We start from the raw sequence: 14,385 nt of genomic DNA on the forward strand, positions 1-14,385 counted from the left end.
CATTAGAACACAATGCAGTTAATGTAACACATAATAAATGATATTACAACACGATACGGTCAGTGTAATACAGAATAAATGAAACTGAAACACATTGCACGCAATGCAATACAAAATACATTACTTCGTAACACAATACAATTAAAGCGATACACAGTACATTACATTACAATACAAGGAATGTAACATAACTGTGTAATGTAATACACAATAAATGAAATTACAACACAATACGGTTAATGTAACACACAATACAATACATCGCAACAGAAAATGGTTCATGTAACACAATAAATGAAATTACAATAGGTTTGATGTAATACACAATATGATTAGTGTTCTGTTAACATACTACTAAAGGTTTAAACAATAAGATAAATTGAAAGATTTAAACTTAAAATTTTATAGTAAGAATTCTGAGATAATAAACAAACAAATCCACCTCTTTTCTTTACCGTACAGGTGACATACTGGAATAGCATATTTTACATATTTAAGCTGAAGGCTGGCAATCCCATAAGAACCAGTTTTTCCTCTGATGAGAAGTGGGCGGAGCCTGGAGCATTTCAGCCTGCAGAGCTGTCAATCTGCCCTCATTATTTCCGCATGAACTCAATTCCATATCAGCAAGTCGCTCTTGCTGATGAAGCTTCAGCTCCTGAAAGCTCCAGTTTTACGCTGTTGATCCTCAGCTGAGTCAGATCTGCTGATCTGATGACAAATTAGAATAAAATGCTTCTCTTTCTTCTGCTTCTGGGATGTTTAGTGACAGTTAAAGGTCAAAATCCAACTACAGAAGGTAAGACTGCATCTTTATTCCATAGAGTTTAAGATGGCATTGATGCTAATGTCGGTTTGGGACAATAAATTAAGGTGAAAAGACTATAATTAAGTATGTGATTAAGTATGATAGTTAAATTATGATGCAAAAAACAGCTGTTGGAAATATCCAATAGACAACTGTGCTACTTATCTGACAATATTATCTGAAAATATCTGAGTGTTCACATTTGTGTTGGTAAATATGGTAAGTGGTTTTATTTTACTTGTTTTATTCATGCCTTCTTTAGTCGTTCTCTGTCTTATTGCCCTTAATGACAGTATTAGGAGAGCGATTTCCAGTTGTTAAGATACAGTAAAAGCAAAAAACAGTTCCTTATTTTTGTATAAACGTCTAATGTGGAAATTCTGACAGTCATCATGAGCGTCACATGCTGGTAGTGTTGAATGTTTAAACATGGGCTTCCAATCACGCACTTATATGATGGCATCAACAAATGCAGACAGACTGAATAAATTATGTAACAGGAGAGGACACTTTCTTCATTTTGTCACATGGTCACACAAATGGTAACTTTACAGGAAAAGCAAAAAACCTACTTAATGTAAGTTAATTTAAAAACATTTATCCCAAGTACATTTGGACCATTTCTATTTGTCTATTCACTGAAACATTTTGACACAAGCTGGTGTTTTCAAATAATGTTAAAAAGCAAAAGCGTGCAATGTTTTGCCCTGACAGGAATGATTTAGATAAGCAGATTAGATGCTGGATTGAGGCGCAAAAAATTTTTCATTGAAATCATTAAGATGTAAACTGAGTCATTCAGAGTGGTTTGGTGTGAAACGCTCTGTTCTAGAGAAACTTACTGAGTCAGAATTGTTCACAGTGGTGGTGATAGGAACCAGACGTCCACCTCTAAAAGCTCCCTCACAGAAATTTACTACATTAAATGGTTATGAATTCACCGCCTGATGTCTGAGACACTGTTTTACGGTAGTTATTTGCCTCAATAAAAGTTTTAAAAAATGCAAAAACAGCTCTTACCAGGTTAAAGCAAGATATTTTTAAAAATTCATTAATGGCGGAGATGTGCATGGAGGACATCACATAATAAGGCAAAGTGGTCCCCAGAGAGCTTATTCTTTCAGATTTATCAGGATTTTATCATCAACATTGCAGTCAGGTTGTTTGATCTTAAGTCTACTCTCCCACCAAAATTTAGCCCAAGATTTATCTTGTTTGTTCTCAGACATTCTCATTATGAGAGCACATCTGGCGTCGGCATCATGAGACTACAAGATGAAGCAGATTAGTTTGGATTGATTGGTTAATTACGCAAATGTTAGCCATGAAAAATCACAATAAAAGTTTCAAAAATTGTAAAAAAGGCTTTAATCAGGTTAAAGCACTACTGAGACTGGACTGGTTTTAGAGTGGGAGGCTGAGTAAAGTAACATTAGATAAAATCTCAGTGATCTTGGTCTCATCTGAATGTGCCGCGCCATTGTTACAGATTGCGGACTCTAATGACAGTAAAGACTCTGGCACCTTTTACCTTCTACAAAATGAGTTGAACAATAAAAGCAATTCAACAGGCCAGTAAAAATGGAAAAGGAGTTTCTTAAGTGTGGAGGCTCAAAGAAGCGATTACTTGTGTTCTCTGTGGCTAAAATAAAGCCAGTCTGTACTGTCCTACTTCAAGTATTCAAGTTAGAATATTAATACATAAGAATTACAGAACAAAGTTTGGATTATGCTTTGAGGTTTGTCTCCTGGCTGTGAATTCCCAAGCTAATGCTAATGCTAATGATAGCAAGACAGATAAAAACAGCTAAGTTAAATGTTTTGAGGTGTTTTCTGCTCTTTTCTGTAGTAAAGACAGGATGTAAACTGAGCAGCCGCGTCCATCCCTGTTTTATACTGATATTTCTTATCTTGTGCAAATCGGTCATAAACACCCAGATAGCGAGCATATATCGGTCAGCTGGGTTGATAATGTCGGCACCCCACTGACTGTTTGCCACTGCAGGTCCTCCCTCGGACCACCCAGATTACTGTCCTGCATACAAGCTCTAACTAGATTTTAATCTCCTCAAATAGATTTTAAATGCACAGAGACTTTTATTTTAGAAAATAAACTAAAACAAATATGACAAAAAACTAAGAAGAAAAATAATGACTAGGCCTAAAATAAAATTATTTTATAGAAATGTTGTTGCTGACACTGTACTAGATTAAAATGAACAAATTAACTAATACATTAAAATAAATAAATTGAAATGTAAACTAATTAAACAAATGTACAAAGTATAACTAAAGAAAGGAAGTAAATTAGACTGTGAGTGGAAAATGAGTGATGATAAGTGAAATTTTGTCTAATACTCTGCTTAACCACTGGTGGGCCACCCTGAAAATGCTGAGTAAAACGCCAGTGGACCACCAGCTTTTCCATCAGCGGGCCAACATTGGCCGCCTGTCCTCTTGCTATCAGGGACATTACAGACGTCCTGTGGTAAACTGGCGTTACCCACCTACACATGGAAAACTAATCCTGTCTGAATAGGGCTTAAATCAAAAACATCTTGTTTGTTTCACCACCTAAATCTACTCTTGACTTGTTTCATTACCTAAATCTACTCTGGACTTATTTCACCACCTAAATCTGCTCTGGACTTATTTCACCACCTAAATCTACTCTGGACTTGTTTCATTACCTAAATCTACTCTGGACTTATTTCATTACCTAAATCTACTCTGGACTTATTTCATTACCTAAATCTACTCTTGACTTATTTCACCACCTAAATCTACTCTGGACTTGTTTCATTACCTAAATCTACTCTGGACTTATTTCATTACCTAAATCTACTCTGGACTCATTTCATTACCTAAATCTACTCTGGACTCATTTCATTACCTAAATCTACTTTGCACTCATTTCACCACCTAAATCTACTCTGGACTTATTTCATTACCTAAATCTGGTGTAACTAGCAGGTTGTCATTTCTGTTAAAATATCTCAAAATAACAACTTATAAATTGCTCATCCTCTCTATTAGCTGCACTGCTGTTAACTGATCTTAGAATTTTCTGTGATTTTGCTGTTTTGGTGATTTTAAGGCCTCGTGTCCACAGTGTAGGATACGTGGCTCAGAGCAATGCTAGTTTTGCAGTAGCATACCTAGCAACCCACACAGAAACAAATCTCAGGTGTCAGAGTGTCAGATGAGTTCATGAAGTCTCAAGGAAACAATCTGGCAATAATTTGGTGGTGATAAACTGCAACCACAGCATCACCATTTTATTAGCGTGCAACAGAATTAGCATGCTAGCACTTTTTTTCTTACTTTGAATGTCAGGAACCTGCTCATATTTCTGTCTATTTGTAAATTCTACACTCTTAAAAAAGATTGTTCTTCAAAACCTTCAAAAGAAGGTTCTTCAAGAGTTCTTCAGTATAGACAATGGTTCTATACAGTGTGCAAAATACCCCGTGTATTTGGGGGGTCCCATGTTAGCTGGTTACTCAAGCGTTAGCAACCTACTAACTTACTCACCATAGCTGCGCAGATGCCAGCTTTAATGACAGCAAAATCTTTGTTCTTCTTCTGTAAAGTCTCTGTTCTAGTGTGGTTCTGCGCTCTTCCTCACATTAACTGAGATCTTCCTCGTCTCCTCTTCTGTCTTCAGTGTGAGAAATGAGGAACAGTCACTCTTCACTCCAAACTCTTGTTAGTTAGTTAAGAACACCAAAGACAGAAGCTGATTGTGGGTGAAGCAGACAAACAATCAGCTTCACTGAATCTGGATTTGAGTGTCTGTTTTTCTCTAACAGACAGCAAAACGTCATAAGAAGTTAATTTTCAGGGAGCCCCAGAATTTTGATTTTGAGACATTGTAGAGGGTCCAATAGGTTAATTAAGGGGTCCCAGATCCCCCAGGACCCCTTGTATTTCGCACCTTGGTTCTGCATAAAACCATGAACATTCAAAGAGCCATTTGCATTTTTAAATGGTTCTCTGCATGGTGAAATGGTTCTTCAGATTGATGGAGAATGTGTTGTATATGGAATATATAGAACCTTTTTGAAAATGTCAAGCTTGTAACAATAGAAGAACCCTTTTTGGTGCTATATAGAACCCTTTACAAAAAGGTTCTATATAGAATCAGGTAAGCATGCAAATTCTTCTTGAAGTGTTCATGGTTCTAAATAGAACCATTTAAAGAACTCTTGAAGAACCATCTTTTGAAGGGTGTAGTCTACAAGAAAAAAATGTATTATGCAATGCTATCTGGAGCAATTGAGCCTTCATTGTTGACCTATTTAGAGATGACCTGATGGAACTGAGCTTCTTGTTTAACATGAAGAAGCTGTTCAGAGCTTCAGGTGTGACCGGTTGACTGAGTGTTCAAGTGTATTTGTGATTCACTTGTTGCTTTTGTTTGTTGTTATTCTTTACATTCAAGAGTATAATTTCTATTTATGTAGTTTAACATTTTGAGAAAATATACAATATAAAATGTGCCATAACTTTTGTACAGACCAAATTTTGTGTTTTATTTTTCCCCAACATGTTAAACTTAGCAAATAAACAGTTATTGTGCATTTTAATGTGCACCTATTTACACTTAGAAAAACAACAAAACATGGAATTTAACCAGGGGCACCGAAATGTTTGCATATGACTGTATATGTATTTAGTTAAAACAAAACCCCAGGACATTTCCTCGCGGCCAAATTGTGATATTAACAGGGCAAGTGATCATTTATTGAGGTCAGGTTGAGTTACTGTGCAGTCAAGTTCAAGTTCAATGTTTGTTGCAACAATTATCTATACATGCTTAAAAAAGATGATTCTTCAAGGGTTCTTGAGTAAAGGGAGTGGTTCTGTTTAGAACCATGAAACACTTCATGCTTAAATGGTTCTTTGTATGGTGAAATTGTTGTATGGTGAATGTGTTGTATATGGTTTTATATAGAACCAAAAAGAGTTCTGTTATTGTTACCATGTTAAGCTCGTAACAGTTCAAAAACTCTTTTTGGTCATATATTGAATCCTTTTTAAAAAGGTTCTGTATAGAACCATATTCAATTCACTCTCCATCAATCTGAACCATTTCACCATGCAAAGAACCATTTAAGTATGAAATGGTTCTATATACAGCTCTGGGGGAAAAGCTGTTACACTCTCAGAAAGGCAGTAAACTGTCACTGGGTCAGTGCCCCCTCTTGTCACTGGGGTGGTCCCCTCAAGGCTCCATCTCAGTACCTTTAGTCAGGGAACATAACTGAACCATAATCCATTGAAATGATATGTTCTAAGCTGTACTGACTCCACACACCCCGTCTCATCTCCAGGCTTTTATTTTACTGTTCTGTTTAAAACATTCGGTTATGAAAAGGTACAAATACGAACTTTTCACCTGGAAAAACTTATTTAAGGTTCACAATCAGACCTTAAAACCACTGTTGAACCCTGATGAATGAAAAATGTACCTGAACAGAACCTTTATTTCTAACAGTGTAGCATGTCTGGCTGTGCTGGTTTTGATGGCACTGAATGAGAGGGATAAGCTGTTATTTTGCTGGTGCACTTCATCACCCTGCAGTTGTAGATGTCCTGAAGAATTGGCAGATACATCTGAACTCATTTTGTGAATGGTTTTGGTTTTTTCAGAGTTCCAGGTGTTTTTGCATTGTTTAATACTTTAGTTTACTCTGACTGGTGCTTGGGAAGCAGTGCTGCTCGGACAGGTTAGGTTGTTGGGAGTCGGTTAGGTGGTCAGTCTCTGTAAGTGTAGTGCTTATAACACTTGTATTGCATGACGTTAAACCCACCACTTGCCTTTTTCAGTTATATTTCAAGGCTTTTGGATTTCAGCCTAAGAGAAACGTCACCTACACACGGCTAAACATTTCTGCACAGATTTTTAAAATTCCTGCATAATATCTGTGTGTGAGATGTAAACAGAGTGATTCAGAGTGGTTTGGTGTGAAATGGTTCAGATGTCTTTACAGTGGTGGTGATAGGAACCAGGGGTCGCCATGACTACAACACAAATATAGACATTTTATTTACTAACCAGAACCACCAGTGAACCTACACGAGTCTTCTGAGTTTATATGGAATGTTGATGATGGAAAATAGTGGAAAATCTAAAATAATAAGTCTTCTTTTGTGACTATTTTGCCTCACAGCACCCTGCATGTATCATTCCACCATGAATGGATAAAAAAAAAACATTTTAGCCCCAAATCTTCAAAAAACTATCATAAAACAGCGTCTCAGTCATCAGGCAGTGAATTCATAACCATTTCATATAGTAACTTTCTGTGAGGGAGCTTTTAGAGGTGGACGTCTGGTTCCTATCACCACCACTGTGAACTATTCTGACTCTGTAAGTTTCTCTAGAACAGAGCGTTTCACACCAAACCACTCTGAATGACTCTGTTTACATCTCAACCACTTAACTATGTGGAGGTAAATTGTGGCGTAATTTATCATGACAAAGATAAATATCACTATAATGCCCACCCTTAATTGGTTAACATTATTTTTCCCTCCTGCCCACTGGTGCACGGTGATGTAATCAAAAACAATCATTAATTAATCATGCAGAAATTTTGAATGATGGGTGGAATTCCTCCTCCTGTTTAGTGCGCAGTGAGGAAGACGAGATTGGGAGCGCGACTTCAAAGGATGGCTAGGCTTTCTGGGGTCCATTCAAGAGTAATTGCAAAATCCTCTACTATAAACAAAAACAAAAACAGAACAACCAAACAACAAATGAAACGGTAAATGGTAAACCTAAACAAGAATGTCCCAAAAAACAATTAAAAACAGCAATATTACAATAACATCTATTTAAGGTTCATCAAATTATGTTTAAATGGCTTTTTGAAAGAAAATCTACTTATGATCAGTTTGATGTTAATAGGGATCATATTCCAACCCGTCTTATAGAGAACAGTTCTCTTCATACAACTTGATCATGGACTTGGCACCAACAACTGACCAGTACTCACTTGACGTGTGTTATGCCCATGAACAAAGCCTCCACAGTTAGCCATTAAAATCATTTATGCATTTCAAGCAAAGAACAATGAAGAGCTAATCTGACTGCTCTGTTCTGTTCTATGATGTTACTTTAGATGTTTCCCAGTAGCCTTTGACCAAACCACTGGGCAGTATCCCAGATGTGACAAAATAAGTGACCGAGCTATAGTGAAGAACACTTCCTAGAGACTGCAGAGCCAAATGTGATCGATTTGATCAGACCAAGATAATAAATGATCTAATTTGACACCCAGTAATTTGGTCTTAAGTAGGGTTAAATGTTCTTAAGCATGTCTGAGGAAGTTGCGCTGCTATTATCTTCAGATAGATTCACACAAACTCATACGTGTGATTAATAGATAAAACCTGAGGGCTTCTCAGCTGTACCAGCCCTGAAAAGAGTCTTTTTTCCAAAACAGCTGAGTTCCTCCACACAGGTGACGTCCTTGGGTTCCTCTGTTCTTGTTGTTCTAAAAACATATGGGCAGTGTTGGTGATGAAGTGATGATGGCAAGAGAAACTATGATTCATCCCTCAGTTAGAGAGAGTGTAGTGGGCAGCAGAGGGGGACTTTATACTGCCTTGGTAATCCTGTTATTAAGCCTTATCAAGATTCAGCAGGTTTATCTAAATGGATAATTTTCCACTCTACTGATATACATTTAGTTAAATAAAACTTGGTAGATTTGGTGTCAGTTTACTGCCTCTTCACAAACTCTGTTTTCAAGCTGGCCGATATGAGGTGAAAAAAGACTAGCGTAGTATCGTTAGCTGAGAGAACAGAGAGAGACTCATGAATCTCTGACATGAAATACGACACCATTCCTTAAAGCAGTTCAGCGTAAATTCTTCAGAAACCCTGATGACTTTAGTCTGTTTCTCTGCCATTGTTCTGTCATTGTGTTGAAGCTGTTGCTCAGTGATTGTGATTGGGGAGCAGAAATAACAGTCACTTATTTCCGCTTGCTGTAAATGCCAACACAGCTGCTGCTGTTTAAAGTTTCTGTTATCTCCTTGCCAAGCAGACTTACCTCGACACTGAATATGGCCCGCTGTGACTGGGTCTGGCTAGTTTGTGCATTCCAACCTGTCACCACAGCTTTGAAAAACCCGTTAGGGCACCTTCAAGTTTACACTACAATCAGGAATTCGCAGAACAGGCTTTAACAGAGAGTAATTTCCCATTATGTGTTTCAGCTGATACAGTCTTGTTGTTTACTTATCCGCAAGCCTGTTTTTCTCCAGCAGTTGTGGTAGCCACTCATAATAGAAAGGTGATATAATGAGTGAAGTCGAAAATGTAATAAATTTAAATTTGGTACCCTGACATTAGAATAAATATTAGAGATTAAACATTTGGGACACACCAGCCAGCGGATTTCAACATCATTCAATCTGGAAAGGACAAAAACTGCACCTTCAATCCAGAGAAGTTCAAGAGAAAAACATGGCTAACTGTGAATGTAGCTAAAAACACTTCTGCTTTCCTCACCAGCTCTTGCTATGATATCACTTGAATTCATTCATGGAATGGTGAACTTTGAGAGAAAAGTTTTAAACAAGTTTGCTCAGATGAAAGATCGTCCTGCATCTTTTCTTTCTGAGCAGTCAGAGCAACATCACTGGTGAGTCATTATTACAGGGCATGTTATTCCTAAAGCCCTGAAAGCGTGTTTCCCTGCTCTGAAATGTTGTTTGGATGTGTAGTTGCAGACCACAGTGATCGTTACTGCTTGATAATGTTGGATTTGTAATGCGATGCTGTATAACCAGGTTTTGTGAGATCTAATATCATTATCATATCACTCATATTATCCTGCACCACGTTACATTAATTTGTGAATTGTGGGTTTGGATCAGGTTTATGTGTAGTTTCATTGACGAGTCGCTGCTGCCCCTACGGTTCATTGTGCCCCACCAGGTTTTCTGTGTCGGAGACGACACTGATCTCCAGTTATTTCATCCCTGAACTTCAAAAGAAAATGTGTTTCTTTGCTCTTTTTAATACTGTGTGAAAGCCTACTCAGAAGAAGTATGCAGGTTTTCTGATGATTATTCTAACAGATGTCAACTAACTGTAAATATAATTCTTTACATTTAAATATAATTATTTATGCAAAGCCCTGTGATGGACTGGCGACCTGTCCAGGGTGTATCCTGGCTTCCGCCCAATGACCGCTGGGTTCAAGATGTAACCCAATGTGCAACTGGAATGCAATTTTTCAAATAAAACAAAAAGAACAGCTTAATGTTTCTACATTCATGAGTCAGCCTGTATTGAAGTGCATAACTAAAATGAATAGTGTCAGTCATACAATGAATATGCATGGCAATTCATTCCCATACAGTGGCACATTAGTGTGCATTAATGGGCCCATATGATGGAAAATTGAATTTCTTTCTGAATTTCTGAAATTTTTAAAACTCGAATTCTTTGTTCTTGTAAGGTCATGAAAACCCACACATTTTCCTAATATATTCACTTTTTCAGCCTACAGCAGTTTAGCTAAGCACACTGGAGTGCTTCAGCTCAGACTTCTATTTAAATGATACACAATACAGGGTAGCCAATCAGAGCAGAGGTCATTTGCATATGTCAGTTTTAAAGGCACAGTAACAAAAGCAGCCTGTTTAATTCTAAGAAATAAAGATAAGTGGGAAGATTAACTTGTTAAAATGAATTGTCACTGTTTTGGTACAGGCATTGAATTGTGATGCTAATTAACGAAATCTCATCATTCTGATTAATTAAATTGTCTGTTTGTTTTTGATTCAACTCCAGCCAGCGATATGACAGCATGGACACCAACAGAGCAAACCGCACCTCCAACACCTACAGGTGTCACTGATACAATCAATAACTAAAGAACAATTATCAATAACTACAGAAAGAGAATCATTAACTATAGAACCATTATCAATAACTACAGACGGACAATCAATAAATACAGAACAACTATCAATAACTACAGAAAGAGAATCAATAACTATAGAACCATTATCAATAACTACAGAAAAACAATCAATAACTACAGAACCATTAAGAATAATGGTCAATAACTACAGACACACAATCAATAACTACAGAAACATTATCAATAGTTCTCAATAACTATAGATATACAATCAGTAACTACTGAACCATTATCACTTACTATAAAATATTTATCAATAACTACAGAAACATTAATAATAACTGCAGATATCATATCAATATCTAGCTAACTGTAATTAAACCACACAGTCATTATCTGTAAATACAGACACAATAATTACAGATTTGTTATTGGAAATCACAGATATTTCATCAATAATTATGAAATTCTCCAGTAACTACAGGTGCCACATTAATATCAAGTGTTATGATCAATAACTACAGATTAATCAGTAGCTGCAGTGTCCTCAGTAACTTCAGAAATGCCATCTATAACTACCAAATCATTATCAATAATTACTGAGTTGTCATCATCAACAATAAGTGTGGATCTATCATCAATAATTACAGATTCAACATCTACAGCTGAAACATCTACAGATCCATCTTCAACAACTGCAGCTACACCATCAGTGACTACAGACACATCATCAATATCCACAGAGACTCCATCAATAACTGCAGGTATGTCATCTATTATTACTGGGTCTTTATCTATTACTACAGCTACACCTTCAGCAAGTGCTATTTCACCAATGGCTGTGGATTATTCAATAACGCATTTATCATTAATTACTACTAATTATTGATCAATAATTACAGAATCCCGTACAGCTGAAACACTTAAAGATCGATCATCAGAAACTACAGCTACACCAACAATAACTACTGATTCATCATCAGAAAATACAGATACATCTAAAATTACTACCGATAAGCCATTCACGTGTACAGAATGATTGTTAATAACTACTGAACTGTCATCACCTGCTATAGGCACAGTTTCACCACTGGCAAATTCACTTACAGATCTGTTATTGTCTACAGCTTCAACGACAACAGATGCTGCAGTGCAAACCACTGTACATCCAGCAACCACCTCTCCAACAGTGCCACTTGCAACAACTGACACCACAACCATACCTTCAACATCAGTCACCCCGACAGTAATAACAACAGATACAACAACCATCCCTCCAACATCAACTGAACCGACAGGAACAACTGACACCACAACTCCACCTTCAACATCAGTCACCCCCACAGTACCAACAACCGATACCACAACCAGCCCTCCAACATCAACTGAACCGACAGGAACAACTGACACCACAACTCCACCTTCAACATCAGTCACCTCAACAGTCATAACAACAGATACCACAACCATCCCTCCAACATCAACTGAACCGACAGGAACAACTGACACAGATACAACAACTCCACCTTCAACATCAGTCACCCAGACAGTCATAACAACCGACACCACAAACACCGCTCCAACTTCAACTGATCCAACAGGAACAACTGACACCACAACTCCACCTTCAACACCAGTCACATCAACAGTCATAACAACCAATACCACAACCATCCCTCCAACATCAACTGAACCGACAGGAACAACTGACACAGATACAACAACTCCACTTTCAACATCAGTCACCCCGACAGTAATAACAACCGTTACCACAAACACCGCTCCAACATCAACTGAACCGACAGGAACAACTGACACCACAACTCTACCCTCAACATCAGTCACCTCGACAGTAATAACAACCGATACCACAAACACCGCTCCAACATCAACTGAACCAACAGGAACAACTGACACCACAACTCCACCTTCAACATCAGTCTCCCCGACAGTAATAACAACAGATACCACAACCAGTCCTCCAACATCAACTGAACCGACAGGAACAACTGACACCACAACTCCACCTTCAACACCAGTCACCTCAACAGTAATAACAACCGTTACCACAAACACCCCTCCAACATCAGTCGAACCGACAGGAACAACTGACACCACAACTCCACTTTCAACATCAGTCACCTCAACAGTCATAACAACCGATACCACAACCATCCCTCCAACATCAACTGAACCGACAGGAACAACTGACACCACAACTCTACCTTCAACATCAGTCACCCCGACAGTAATAACAACCGTTACCACAAACACCCCTCCAACATCAACCGAACCGACAGGAACAACTGACACCACAACTCCACTTTCAACATCAGTCACCTCAACAGTCATAACAACCAATACCACAACCATCCCTCCAACATCAACTGAACCGACAGGAACAACTGACACAGATACAACAACTCCACCTTCAACACCAGTCACCTCAACAGTCATAACAACCGATACCACAACCATCCCTCCAACATCAACTGAACCGACAGGAACAACTGACACCACAACTCCACCTTCAACACCAGTCACCTCAACAGTCATAACAACCGATACCACAACCATCCCTCCAACATCAACTGAACCAACAGGAACAACTGACACCACAACTCTACCTTCAACATCAGTCACCCCGACAGTAATAACAACCGTTACCACAAACACCCCTCCAACATCAACCGAACCGACAGGAACAACTGACACCACAACTCCACTTTCAACATCAGTCACCTCAACAGTCATAACAACCAATACCACAACCATCCCTCCAACATCAACTGAACCGACAGGAACAACTGACACCACAACTCTACCTTCAACATCAGTCACCCCCGACAGTATAACAACTGTTACCACAAACACCCCTCCAACATCAACCGAACCGACAGGAACAACTGACACCACAACTCCACTTTCAACATCAGTCACCTCAACAGTCATAACAACCAATACCACAACCATCCCTCCAACATCAACTGAACCGACAGGAACAACTGACACAGATACAACAACTCCACCTTCAACATCAGTCACCCCGACAGTGATAACAACCGATACCACAAACACCCCTCCAACATCAACTGAACCGACAGGAACAACTGACACCACAACTCCACCTTCAACACCAGTCACCTCAACAGTCATAACAACCAATACCACAACCATCCCTCCAACATCAACTGAACTGACAGGAACAACTGACACCACAACTCCACCTTCAACATCAGTCACCTCAACAGTCATAACAACAGATACCACAACCATCCCTCCAACATCAACTGAACCGACAGTAACAACTGACACAGATACAACAACTCCACCTTCAACATCAGTCACCCTGACAGTAATAAAAACCGACACCACAAACACCCCTCCAACATCAACTGATCCAACAGGAACAACTGACACCACAACTCCACCTTCAACACCAGTCACCTCAACAGTCATAACAACAGATACCACAACCATCCCTCCAACATCAACTGAACCGACAGGAACAACTGACACAGATACAACAACTCCACTTTCAACATCAGTCACCCCGACAGTAATAACAACCGTTACCACAAACACCCCTCCAACATCAACTGAACCGACAGGAACAACTGACACCACAATTTCACCTTCAACATCAGTCACCTCAACAGTCATAACAACAGATACAACAACCATCCC

General features: G+C 38.5%; 1 long non-coding RNA gene across 1 annotated transcript; it reads left to right on the plus strand.

Annotated features, from left to right (window-relative positions):
• The first annotated feature begins 617 nt into the window (after nt 1–617).
• On the plus strand, nt 618–11,935 carry LOC118818964. Its single transcript, XR_005008126.1, has 4 exons — nt 618–799; nt 10,626–10,682; nt 11,349–11,462; nt 11,826–11,935. It is a non-coding gene; the product is annotated as an uncharacterized LOC118818964 (long non-coding RNA).
• The last annotated feature ends 2,450 nt before the right edge of the window (nt 11,936–14,385 follow it).

The sequence above is a fragment of the Colossoma macropomum genome, unplaced genomic scaffold, assembly GCF_904425465.1.
Source record: "Colossoma macropomum unplaced genomic scaffold, Colossoma_macropomum, whole genome shotgun sequence".
In the NCBI taxonomy this organism is placed as follows: domain Eukaryota; kingdom Metazoa; phylum Chordata; class Actinopteri; order Characiformes; family Serrasalmidae; genus Colossoma; species Colossoma macropomum.